The sequence below is a fragment of the Haliotis rubra genome, unplaced genomic scaffold (assembly GCF_003918875.1).
Source record: "Haliotis rubra isolate DU_JTF1 unplaced genomic scaffold, ASM391887v1 Scf362, whole genome shotgun sequence".
NCBI classification, from domain to species: domain Eukaryota; kingdom Metazoa; phylum Mollusca; class Gastropoda; order Lepetellida; family Haliotidae; genus Haliotis; species Haliotis rubra.
This window is the reverse complement of record NW_025767038.1, coordinates 911,360-925,422: the sequence shown is the minus strand read 5'-3', so window position 1 is coordinate 925,422 and position 14,063 is coordinate 911,360.

Sequence of the window (14,063 nt, the reverse complement as noted above, 5' to 3'; positions counted from 1 at the left end):
ATGCATGAAATGTGCATGCAGAAACAGTTTAAAGGTAATGCATGTGCAATGTGTCGGAAGCATGAGTAGATACTGTAAAGGGCCAACCCAGATTCATCATTTCATCACGAAATTGACTTGTGTCTGGCCTTCGAAGAATTACCCCTTCATCAAGTGGAAGGAGTAAGATCTGATGAAGGAGTAAGGATATATTCCGAAACGTTGTGTTCCTCAAAATGAAGAAGCTGACATGTATAAAAGACTCTCTTCCTTATCACTTCTAAATGCCATTCAAAGACCTTATGAGAAATTGGCTGAGATATGACTGGCAATTCGAGCATATCGACCAAACCTTGGACCTATCCTGACACGACAACGCCGAAAAAGACGTGCCTTATGGTGCAACAGGCATGGAATGTGGGGAACTGGCGATGCGTTTGGGTCAGTGATGAATCGCGATTCCTCTTGCAACGACGGGATGGATTGCAACGTGTCGACGCGAACGTTTTGCGCGGACTGCGTTCGACAGGCGAACAGAGTTGGTGGAGGAAAACTTTATGGTGTGGGGAACCATGTCCTACTCGGGTAGATCAGAGCTAGTGGTGGGTCAAGGCAATCTTACAGCAAATTCCTTCATCGACCAAATCCTGCGACCTCAACTCTTCACACTGTTTACCGGCCAGAGATAGCTGTTTCAACACGACAACGATCGACCCCACACGGTTCGTGTAACAGGTGCCTATCTCGACAATGCAAACGTCAGTGCCCTTCCCTGAACTTCCAAATCGCCTGATCGCAACCCGATCGAGCATCTGTGGGACGAAGTTGATCGAAGCGTCCGTAAACGCCACCATCGTCCTCAGACACTTGCAGAACTTGTCAACACGTTGCAGGGGGGAATGGCTTAGAATTCCCAATAAACAAAATCCACAACTTGTGCAATCCCCTCCAAGGCGGTGTCGAGCAGTGACGACTGCAAGAAAGGTGTCACCAGGTACTGACCGGAACGCCCATCGTGTCCGCCCATGTGCAGTGAGTGAGTGAGTGAGTTAAGATTTAAGTCACATCGGCAATATGTCAGCCATATCGTGACTATAAACAAGTTTTGAATTCATCATAAATACATGTAAGTTATAAAAACCTGTCGACGAAGGACAGTAAAACTAACTAGAATATCACACACAAAATAAATAAAACTAGTATCTATCTCTAAAACTGGATTTCAAATTAGGACAATATGATATAAAAAGCGGGCTATAGATCACCAGCAACCGAAGGTAGATCACCATACTAGGGACCATGGGGACTTACAGTACCTTTGCTACCTGCAAAGATCCTAGCAGGAATTATACTATCCCTCAGCCGCTGGCGATTGTAGGAAAGTTATCCCATAAATTAAAATCATACAAATGCTGCGTTTAAAGAGTTTAGTAAGTTGAAATGTACTTTGAAGGTTTTAGGACTTCTTCGCAGGAGGAAAATAATTTTACAGGACTTTAACCTACTTTGAGGATACAGTCACTAACAATCGTAATCCAATTCAATTTCTCTTATTCAGGGTACGGAAGAGGCCACAGGCCTATAGTACAATACAAGTGTGTACAGTCACATGATATATAAAACAAATTTCTGTTTTTGAATCCATGATAAATGTACATTGATAGATTTTTAACAATTTGTAGATTTGTTGTTACAACAATAACCTTAATTTACAGTGATTGATGTAGTAAAATGGGGCGATATATAACATTCTTAAATTGTGAAAATACGGACAGACTAATATACAATGATACTCATCTTCTACCACCCCTAAATCACATAACATACACAGTCTATTTTCTCATGGAAAATTATGATATCTGCCCTTTTCTATATTTAATTCATGGGATGTACATCGTAGTCGTGCAATTGCAGTCCTAAACTTTTTAATGTTAACATCAAGGAGGTAATGCTCTGCTATGAGATCTGATTTAAAGTTCTATATAATGAGGTTTTGGGTGATAGAATAAGCGAGGCAGTCCAGAGTTGCAAGTACATATCTTTTAACCTTTGCGTTACACATTTAATAAAAACATTTGGGAAGCTAATACAATCAAGTTTAAAAACATATCCAAATCCACATGTTTCAAGCATATTTCTCACATTTGTTACCCAATTTATCTTACCATTTCCATCATACATACACATCATATTGTAACATTATTTGGGATAACGTGACTGTGACATTTTTACTAACCTTATCCAATATCTTAAAATTTGCTTATATTCTTCAATATATAAAGGGTAACGTCCACATTCTCCATAAGCCATGCAATCAGAAGTACTGACCTTAACACTTAAAAGTCTTTTACATGCATAAAGATGAACCCTTTCTAAAACATTAAAATGTGTAAAACCCCACTGAAGTATTTATCCATTGTGATGGAAAAATCGATGCAGTCACGCAAGACATGCTTGACTGTGATTCTCTCGTCACAAGGGATACAAAACGGAGGATCCTCACCTTTGAGCAAATATTTATGAGTGTATCAAGTATGACCAAAGCGACATCGTCGCATGATGAGTTCCTCAAATGTGGACTGACAACCCAAGTAGGCGTAACCAATATAGGGTTTTATAGCATGCAATTTATTAATACCTACTTGAGTGTCCCACTTCTTCTGCATCAAATCACGAATGTAGGGCCCATGTGCAGTGAATGAACTGGATTAATACTGACAATGACAACACTCCATATGTTCATTCGTCTGTGTTCAAACTTAATCGACTTATGTACACTTAAATACGTTTTATGCATTTCCTTATTTTTTTACCAGTGCGTTTTTTTAAGAGTTTACTTATAGAGGGTTAACACTATCGACTATTTTCTAACGATAAGGTGGAAAAGTGGAGCTTGAGATTGTCAGCAACCTACGTGGTTCCCCCTCTCTGGTGGGCAATAAGTTTACACAGCTTCAACCAATCATTAAGGGCACAGGCACCAACAATCTCAGTAATAATCATATCCTACCAAAATATAGAATATGACATTGTAAACATCTAATTTCAGCAATTCATTATATTTCTTACTAAAACAGTATAATATTAAAATAGAAATAATAATGCTCATAATGTCCAGGTTTGGTTTGTTTTTCACTGAAATGTATTGCGAATATAGTCAATACTTACAAGCAGGACATTCTCAATTGTGATTATGTGGCATCGTTGCATTAAAACCTCTTCACATCTTGACTGACAACAACGTGGTTGGTGTACGTCGCGTAATGTATTGATACCTCCTTGGCTTCCCCGCTTCGTTTGCCTCAGTTTCTTGATGTACCACTGAAAAGTATAAACACAACTTCTGTATAATATCTATTAGGTTTATAATAATTGTGTGGGGTGGCATTCGGCGTCACATATTTGTTGAGTGCTGACGTAGCAGCAGCCATTGTGTTACCAATACTTCTGACGTGACTGGGTTAGCAAGAGACGACGATTGCGTATCGCCACCAGTAAGATCGTTGTATAATTAACAAATCTGAATTAAGAGCCGATGTTTATGAGACATTTGTTACTGAAGCGAATCTGAACATACGATGATCTTCTGAACATTTAGACTCGTCATACATATAGTTTAGATATGTTAATATAGCATTCGTCTCTGGAACCGTCCACTGGTAATCTCGACTATATTGTTCTAGATCCAGTGAAAGTGGCACAGGCAACTTCACCACCATCCTGAGATCCATTCATAGATAGATTTGTAGGTAGCGTAAGTGTTTCGTACTTCATTATATTCTTTGTGGAAAGAGATTTATTTCAGATTTCCTAAGTTCAGTTTATTATCAGGTCCACGTTCGACCTTACTAACTGCGATGGATAATGCGTTTTGGCACTCTTTTCAAGACTTGTTGTAGATGCAGGAATATGAGTGCATTCTTATTCAAACTGGTGATAAGTGATATTTTTTATCTTAGTGTGTGAATAAATATTGCTAAACGCCTCGTCAGCAATTTTGAAGCGACAGTGTTATACGGCTCAAAAAAGGATAAAAAACAACAATCATTCACAAGATTTCATTTAGTAGACCGTAATTCGGCAAATATACTGCAAAGATAATTCGATGCGACACAAAAAGGTCACACTTTATTACAAAAGATTGTATCGAATAGTTTCACTTTTTTACAACTACCATACATAATTTAATCCTTGTCTTTATGGGATTTCTATTCTCTACAAAAGTATCCGAATGAAATTAGTTTTAGATTCTGAAAAGTTGGATCCATTTTCTGGACACTATTTATTAATTCTATTTAAACATATACTGAACCACAAAAGAAATGTCGCACCGATAGCGGTTTCTTAAAGCACACACTTTAATTCACTCTAATTAACAATCAAAACGGAAGATTGAGTTCAAACTTGACAATTATAGTTAACACATTTTCGGGAATCACATTTAGAGTTCACACAAACAAAATCACCAAAAGTGGTACATTACGATACCTCAAAGTTAGAATTGTGTGTGGCCTCTATGGGCATCGATGAAAGCGTTGCATCGTCTGTACATGGAATGAATTAATCGGTTGATGAAGGCCATAGGCATTTGGGTCCATACTCTGTGAAACACCTGATCGAGTCCAGCAGCAGTTGTCGGCCTTGGGTGGAGGCCATTCAGTCTTCTTTGAATCTCGTCCATTAGGTGTTCTATTGGACTCAAATCAGGTTGTTGTAGGGTTTGGATGCCATGTGGTCTTAGGAAGTCCAATGTCACTCTGGCAGTGTGGGCATGAGCGTTGTCTTGATGGAAGATGTGATTTCTGTAATGTCCAAAATGTGGTACAACGTGGGGTCTTATGACTTGGTCAATATAGCGAGCAGCTGTCACGTCATTTCCTCATCCTGGACCGAGATTCTGGAACACCACGGTGCTAACTATCTGGTTCAGACCGATTGCACCCCACACCATGATGCTTGGACCACCCCATGAGTCTCTTTCAACAATACTCTTTTAGAAACAGTTCCCCAAACCTTCACCATACTCTCACTCTGCCGTTGACTGTGGAAACACAATATCGGCTTTCATGAGACACAAAGCACAGTTCTCCATTGTCGATAACGCCCAATTCGATGCTGACTTGCCCATTGCAGTCGGTTTTTGTGATGATGAGCGGTGAGGACAGGAGTACCTTATTGTCTATGACAGTAGAGGTTTCTCCCGCGCAAACGTCGACGCACTGTATCGGCACTGATGGGTTTGTTGTGAGTCCCAATGGTCTGGCGTGCTGTTTCCGTCTCTCTGGGGAAGCGATCTTGCAGATGGTGTCGGTCTTGACGCTGTGATGTTACTGAAGGTCGCCCACTGCGTGGACGGTCTTGAATGATGTTAGTGACCAGATACCACTCCTGCAGTCGGTAGACTGCCCTAACATAAACATTAAAGTGATTGGCTACCCACCGTGAAGTCTGGCCAACTTGCAATCGTCCCAAGACTTTGTTCCTCTGATCTCTCGTAAGTCGTGCATTTGCGATTGTGTCAAAAGAAAAATGATTTCAGGCGAGTTTGGGACTGTCACGATCTGCATCTGCATTTTCATTTTTACGAATGTCATACGGAACCTTTTACCACGTCTGCCATTTTAAGTGCGTTTGGTCGATATGCTTTTTCATAAAAAGCACACTGATGTTGGTAATAACTGTCAATTTGGAGTGAAAATCATGTTAATAAAACGATACAATCATCATAAAAACACCATTTTGTATGAACAGAATATTGCATTTGGTTTTGAAAAGCGACGTTTCTTTTGTGGTTTCGTATAGTTCAAGTTGCCTCTGTACGAGGATTTTTTCAAATGCAGTTTGGAACACATAAACAGAATGTATTTCATTGTCATCTTCTCAATCGTTTGAAAAGGTTAATAATAGGGTTAACCTAGTAATAAGTTTCGTGTTTGCTGCTTTGAGTACTTGATTAAACCATTATAGATGGTCTTGAGTTCTCTGCAACGCCATGTAATAGTGTGGGTGAGTGAATTTACATTTATGCCGTTTTTTAAACAATATTCCAACAATATCATGGCAGGGGACACCAGAAATGGGCTCCACACATTGTACCCGTGTTGAAAGTCGAACCCGGATCTTCGGCGTGACTAGCAAACGCTTTAAACACTAGGCTACCCTATCGCCCCTGCCACCGAATAAGCAAACCAGAAAAGTTAATTTTACAGGTGGTCGTATTTAAATACAGAACTGAATAGGTTTTTAGCATCTCCAAACGTAACTATGCTGGTGGTAATGAGAATGCAACTAGACTGTAATTTTGTCTTTGCAGCAAAAACTGGTGAACTTGAAGTGATGAATGGGGAACAAAGCAAAAGACATGATGAAGAGTTTATAGAAGAACGTGATGACAGTGATGATGACAGTGATGATGGCAGCGACAGCGATGATAGTGATGATGACAGCAATGGCGATAGTGAAGACGACGATAGCGACAGCGATGAAGACAGCGATGACGACAGTGAAGACGATGATAGCGACAGCGATGATAGTGATGATGACAGCGATGACGATAGTGAAGACAACGATAGCAAACGCGATGATAGTGATGATGACAGCGATGACGAAAGTGAAGACGATGATAGCGACAGCGATGAGAGTGATGATGATGATGATGATGATGATGACGACGACGACGATTGAGAAAAGTTAAAAGAAAACGATGTCGAAATGCAAAAGGAAAACTATTGAGAAGGATGTTTAGAAGGGTATTAAAGACCAATATTACGGCACAGCTTTCTTGTCCTTTTTCGTTTCAACATAAAAGTGTTTACCGGTAGTTCCACAGCAACAACATTACATATGCCACATTTATGCATATACGATCCCTGAATCCAGTCCCTTTGTATAATCACGCGTACTCACAAAGGGAAATCAACCCGTGAAGATCCGGGTTAGAATTGATCTTCAGTAATCCATGTAAGAGGCGACTAACGGGATCGGGTGGTCAGGCTCGCTGACTTGGTTGACACAGGTCATCGTATCCCAAATGCGTAGATCGATGCTCATGATGTTCACTGGATTGCCTGGTCCGGACTCGATTATTTACAGACCGCTGCCATATAGCTGGAATATTGCTGACTGCGGCGTAAAACTAAACTCACTCACAATGGGAATTCGCACTTGTTTGCACCGTGTCCTTTCAGTTTGTACTAACACTGAACGTTCACGAAGGATTTGGAACGAACTAAAGACTCAAAGACGCTGGTTCATGAGAAAAAGTGCAGTTTGTAGTTATGAACTACTTCAGCATCCGCCCTATTATGCGCAGGCCTCTGTATATTTCCCCAAAAGAAGACAGTTTGTAGACAGAATGTGAACCATGACGTAATATACCCTTGGAACCTTCAATCAGCAAAACAGATACATCTACAAAACTAGATTAAGTCACTGCTAAAACACATCAATGATGAAGACCATTAAGCTGTGAAACTAATATAGTTTATGTCGTTCAAATCTTTCTGTTTAAGGCTGAAGCGTATAAAGCATCCCTTGTTTCACTTCAGTAGGTGTTATATTTCTTATGAAGGTAGCTACAGGAATTGGGTGTTTGTCTAATGTCGTCCTATATGGAGCTTATTTGTATCAAATCACAATTGTATCATTACACTGAGAGTAATGTCATTAGGAGGCACAATGCTCTAACTGTAAAAACCTAATCACCAGCACACAACGTCAGTAATTTAACCCACTCAGCCAACGCAGCTTCCACGACAATAGAAGTCGGACAACTGGCAGTCCAGATGACGTAATCTGTGAACAGTGTAAATTGACACAGCATGAATACACAATGCCACTTAGAAAGTGGTCAAATGTAACACATGTAATGTTGGGGTGTATAGTTTATCAGAAAAGATTCTTGGGTTTGAATCCCGGGTAGGATTCAACCTAACAAAGGTACAATTGATAACGATGGCCATAGAGACGAACAGGTACTGTAGTGAGACCAGCTTGCATTCATGCAAAACGCATCCCAACACCATCACTTACCTCCCACCAAAGGTGCTATGCCTCTCACCCGACAACGGGCGTCTGTGACGTGCAGTTGATAATGGCACCCACCAAACCAATGAACCCTGTCTGTGATTCATTAGATTGCGTCTCGCCTGACGAATTACGGCTGCGTCATCACCGTCATTGGTCTACGTTGGTCTCCCAGGTCTACAACGATCACTTCTCTGGTCGTTAGGTTTCTCACACGTCGACTAGTAACAGTGTTGAAGTTTCAACCGATGTTGCGACAGGACATCCATGCGTCAAGAATGCTAAACTCAGAAGGTATCAGAAAGAAAATACAGAATTGAGACAATGAGGAAGATAGCCACAAGTGTTGGTGGGTTATTTTTCGTTTTTTGATATTGTAGTTTGTAGCAGGTGAAGATAGACAGACAGACAGACATATAAATCATAACGGGGTGTTCTTCTTTTGCCAGCCATTATTGTTATAGGATTATAATCACCAGACCCTATCAATTAGCAAGACAATGGGTAGGGGGAGGGCGGGGATTACAGGGGATTACCACGGAGGATGACCAAGCCAAGGAAGACACAACTGATTTGGTCGATCATTTGTATATTTTTATGTTTATCATTACATGTCTGCTTACATATATTAAATTGATAAATTACTTATCACAATTAGTGAGTGAGTGAGTTATTATTTAACGTCACATCGGCAATATTTCAGCCATATCGTGACGAGAACATTTGACTTTGAAATAGAATATAGATATTATAAAAACCAGCCGACGAAGGACAGTAAAACAACTAGAATATCACAATTTGAATTAAAACTAGCTTAGAAAGTTAAAACTAATAGCACTATTTGGACAATACGATATTAAACAAGAAAAAATTGTGTCCAGGGACACGGATGCCCCCGCTGACATTCATAAGACATATAAAGATCAATAATTGAACAAAATTCACGAACAAGTTCAATAAACATCTATGCAACTATGACATGCACACCTTTCCAGTCTCAATGAAACACATGTATAAGCTTAATCAATTCTGTTGAGCAGTTTTTGTGGAGAAGTTGATAGACTTCATCCCCTATAACACTATATTCAGAGAGAAATTCAACAAAATTTATGCAAGTTTAAACTGCATTAAAATTGGAAAAATTAAAAAAATCAAAAATCAAAATATGAGATGCACACCTTTAGAGTCCCTATAAAGCACATGTGTAATCTAAATGAATTCCATAAAGTAGTTTTTGAGGAGAAGTGGATAACGTACACCCCCTGTTGTATGGGACAAACTGGATGAATAGAACCAAATTCAACTAAGTTCAAACATCTGTAGAAGTGACAAAATTAAGAAATTGGATGAACAAGGTATGAGATGCACACCTTAAGAGTTCCAATGAAACACACGTAGAAGCTCAATCAATTCTGTTGAGCAGCTTTTGTGGAGAAGTGGATAGACTTCACCCCCTACAACACTATATTCAGAGAGAAATTCAACAAAATTGATCTAAGTTCAAACGGCATTAAAATTGGAAAAATAAATAAAATACAAAATCAAAATATGAGATGCACGCCTTTAGTGTCCCTATAAAGCACATGAGTAATCTAAAAGAATTCCATAAAGTAGTTTTTAAGGAGAAGTGGATAACGTACACCCCCTGTTGGATGGAACGAACACTGGCTGAATAGAACAAAATTCAACTAAGTTCAAACATCTGTAAAAGTGACAAAAGTAAGAAATTGCATAAAAAATTATGAAATGCACACCTTTAGAGTCCCTACAAAAGACATGTAGAAGTTCATTCAATTCTGTTGAGCAGTTTTTGTGGAGAAGTGGATAGACTTCATCCCGTATTACACTATCATCATAGAGAAATTCAGCAAAATGTACCTAAGTTCAAATGTCTCTAAACTTAAAAAAACACACAATAAAAAAAAAACAAAATATGAGATGCACACCATTAGAGTCCCAAGAAAGCCCATGTATAAGTTCATTGAATTCCACAGAGCGGTTACGGTGGAGAAGTGGATAGAATACATTCCCTGTTTCGTACGGACGGACGGACGGACAGACAGACGGACGGACGGACGGACGGACGGACACCGAGGGTAACCCTATATGCCCCTGCCATATTTATGGCGGGGGCATAAAAATGGCTAGAGATCGCCAACAACTGAAGGTAGATCACCATACTAGGGACCATGGGGACTTACAGTACCTTAGCTACCTGCACTGACCCTAGTTGGATTCACACCATCCCTTCAGCCGGTGGCGATTGTAAGCAAATTAAGCCACAAATTAAAATGACAAGAATACTACGATTAAAAAAGTGGAAGATGAGAATTTTACCTCAAATGTTTTGGGACTTACGTACCCTCTCAGGAGGACAATAATTTTACAGTACTTTAACCCCCCTTGAGGATACAGCCACTTACAATCTAAGTTACTAATTCCAACTTCCAATGGTAAAATATTTATCTATTTACAAATCGTTTAACAAATCTAATTCTTTTAAAAATGCAATAATTAAATGAGAGCTGACAGTACTAAAAAGAGCCTTCATAGTTCGTGATGTGAAATAGATATCCCTTGTGATGGAATATTCAACACAGTCAAGCAAGATATGCTTGACCGTGATTCTTTCATCACAAGGGACACAAAACGGAGGATCCTCGCCCTTCAATAGGTACTCATGAGTATATCTTGTGTGGCCAACACGACATCGTCGTATGATAACCTCTTCAAATCTGGACTGACAACCCAAGTAAGTGTAACCTATAGTTGGTTTTATTGCATGTAATTTATTTATACCAACTTGGGTGTCCCACTTCTTTTGCATCATCACGGATGTAGGTTCTAATGGTAGCTTTGTAATCTGAGTATGGGATCAGAAGTGGTGTCACAGATTTGTTGAGTGCTGCCTTGGCAGCAAAATCGGCCATTGTATTCCCAGAAATGCCAACATGGCTGGGTAACCAACAGAGGAGGATGTCGTATTGGCCAGTTGCAAGATCATTATATAATTCTATAATGTCTATTAAAAGTGGATGTTTACAAGAAATATTTTTAATAGCCTGAAGGCAAGAAAGAGAGTCTGAAAATATTATACATTGTTTATATTTAGGGTGTCTATTTATATATTTAAGAGCTGTTAGTATTGCGTTTGCTTCTGCTGTGAAAATTGAACTGTCATTGGGTAATCAGGAAGATATTGTTTTGGACCCAATGACAGTGGCACAAGCAACCGCGCCACCATCCTTGGACCCATCTGTAATTAAGGATTTATATGTATTATATTTACTTTTTAATTGAATCTATTCTTGTTTATATTGTAAGTCATTAGTTTGGGATTTTTTAAACGATGTTAATGTTAGGTCGACTTGTGGTCTAACCAATTGCCAGGGAGGAGAAGAAAGAAGTCGGGAAGGAGCTATATTTTCCAGCTCAATGCCGGCAGCAGTAATGAATGGCTTAATCCTGAGCCAAAGAGGCGGAACAAGAGAAGATTTCTTGTTGTACAAATCCACATAAAGAGGATTAAAGACACAGTTGAATGCAGGGTTAGACTCGTTAGAATTAAGTTGTGTTATATACTGTAAGGAGAGATTTATACGTCGTTGGCTAAGAGATGGCTCATCAGCCTCAACGTAGAGACTATCAATAGGAGAGGTTCTGAAAGACCCAAGACAAAGTCGTAGACCTTGGTGATGAATAGAATCAAGGATGTTGAGGTTGCTTTTACAGGCTCCACCATATGCGATGGAGCCGTAATCAAGTTTCGAACGGATGAGAGATCTGTATAAGTGTAGTAGGGTAGTTTGGTCCCCTCCACACTTAGAGTTTGAAACGACTTTCAACAGATCACGTGCCTTCAGGCATTTAGTTTTAAGTGATTTAATGTGTGGCAGAAAAGTCAAATGTGAGTCGAAATAAAGACCCAAGTCCAAATAAGACCCAAGAACTTGGCCTCCTTTACTACTTTGATGGGGGTGCCGTTTAAAATTAATTCTGGATCTTTATGCGGTTTATACTTTCTGCAGAAATGCATACAATTTGTTTTTGTTATAGAAAATGTTTTCAAGTGACCATTTTTCAATTTTATTGAGACAAATTTGTAATTGCCTCTCTATGGTATGCATATTTCTACCTCTACAAGAAACATTAAAATCATCCACAAATAGTGATCCATCAACTGAATCACTTAAAACTTTTGAAAAGCTATTGATTTTAATGCTATATAAAGTCACAAAGAAAATACTGCCCTGTGGAACACCCTGGTCTTGATTTAAGTAGTCTGACAAGGTTGATCCCACACGGACTTGAAACTGTCCGTCGGTTAAAAAATTAGATATAAATTGAGGCAAGCGACCTCGCAACCCACAATCGTGTAAGTCTTTTAAAATACCATGCTTCCAAGTGGTATCATAAGCTTTTTCAAGGTAAAAAATGGATACAGCATGTTGTTTTTTGATAAAAGAATTTTTAACAAATGATTCCAAACGAACCAAGTGGTCAATCGTACTTCGGTTTCTACGGAAACCACATTGTGTATCACTATTTTATTAGATTGTTGGTTTCTAAAAACCAAACTAAGCGATTATTGACCATTCGCTCCATGGTTTTAAAGACACAGCTAGTTAAGGAAATAGGCCGATAATTAGACGGATCTGTATGATCCCTGCCAGGCTTTGGGATAGGAACAACTATGGCGTTTCGCCATGAAGGAGGAAAATGTCCCGTTATCCAAATATGGTCAAACATGTTAAGTAAAGTTTCGAGACAAGATTCAGGCAAGTGTTTTAAGAGCTGATAATGGATATTATCAGGTCCTGTTGCAGTATCATGAGCTTGAGATAAAGCAGTGTGAAGTTCATGTCATGAAAATACCTCATCTTCATAATCTTCACCATTATCAGATTTAAAATTCAAATATTTCTTTTCTTGATGTGTTTGATAAATCTGAAATTTTGGATTATAATTTGAGGAGGACGAATGTTTAGCCAACGTTTCGCCCAACTTGTTCGCAATATCAGATTTTTCAGTTAGTATGTCATTATCATCTTTGAGATGCTGAATACTACTCGATTTGGAACCCTTGCCTTTGATTTTTTGGATCATATTCCATACCCTTGACATAGGAGTACGGGAATTTATTTTGGAAACGTAATTTTTCCAAGTATGACGCTTAATGTGCTCAAACGTTCGTCGTGCCTTAGCATAACTGATTTTTACATTATTTAAGTAATGTACAGTAGGATGATGGCGAAAATATTTCTCTGCCTTCTTCCTACATTTCCTAGCCTGTTTGCTTTCGTCATTAAACCATGGTTTACGTGTGGGTATACAGAGGACTTAGGAATAGTTTCATCAGCTATATGTTTGAGTTTATCCGAGAACATTTGAATTGGATCAGTAACATCCATGAAAAGGTCTGATTTCAGCTTTTCGAGGCAGATGGTCTGAAATAAGGGCCAATTGGCCTTTGAAAAATTCCATCTTGTTAAAGGCGGATCATCAGTAGGGTTAATTGCTGTAAGTACTGTGGGAAAATGGTCACTCCCACAAAGATCATTATGGACTGACCATTCAAATTCGTTATAAAGGTTTGAATCAGTGGTTGACAAGTCTAAATAAGAATATGTTCCCGTTGCAGGATATCACAATTAGCATGCATATCAATAACATACATAAATGTACACAGTGATGGTTCATACATACTGAAGCTACTACATACGTGTATTTAAAGTCCAACAAGATGAGAAACTGCATCCACATACCGTGTCATAGTCTTCCTTCCCTGTATCGAAATAATTCCACATCTGGCGACTGACACCCTCTACCCATTACTCAGTCATATAGTCTGCAAATGGTCGCACACCTGGCACGTTCATGTCTACAGATTCCACAGCATTCCACCAGAAGTCACGCGCGAACCGTGACTTCAAATTTCACGCAAAGTGCTTTGCTTCATGCTTATTTTATTTTCAAATAACTTTTATTTCTGTTATGCTATTTTATATCATGCACAGTTACTTTTGTTTCGTTAGTATATTAAAAACCAGTTATATAAA